Below are 539 nucleotides of genomic sequence, written 5' to 3' on the forward strand. Positions count from 1 at the left end.
GTTGCGACCTCGAAATTTGCCGCGTAAAGTATTTGTACACAATCATGAAAAATTACGATATTTTGTGACTAATATATAGACAACATAAAGGCCATAACTGTATGCATTGAATGGCGTCTTATGACTTTTTAAATTCATTGGATTTCCTTATTTGACAAACCTATTAGACGTCCACATTTACTGGACTAAATAGATTTCTTAATCTCATAGACCTGATAAGTATAACTCTATACTACAAGCGATATCTAATAATCTATTATATTTTCAAACAATTCCAAACTTTTGAAAGGAAATGTAAAATCACTTGTTCATGACCTTGATTTATCGTGACAGTCTTTTTTCAGAGTAACCGAATAGAGAAAATATATAACTCGTATCCTTTTATACAATATATGTTCTAGCCTCAATATTATTTGTAAATAAAAAATAACCATAATCATCATTAATATGCGATTTCTTTCTCAGAATATGAATTACAGCTTTTTCCACTGGCTATGCATATTAAGTTGCATGAGTTGAATTAATGCATTTAGACAGAT

This window comes from Penaeus monodon, chromosome 32 (genome assembly GCF_015228065.2).
Source record: "Penaeus monodon isolate SGIC_2016 chromosome 32, NSTDA_Pmon_1, whole genome shotgun sequence".
Classification (NCBI taxonomy): Eukaryota; Metazoa; Arthropoda; class Malacostraca; order Decapoda; family Penaeidae; genus Penaeus; species Penaeus monodon.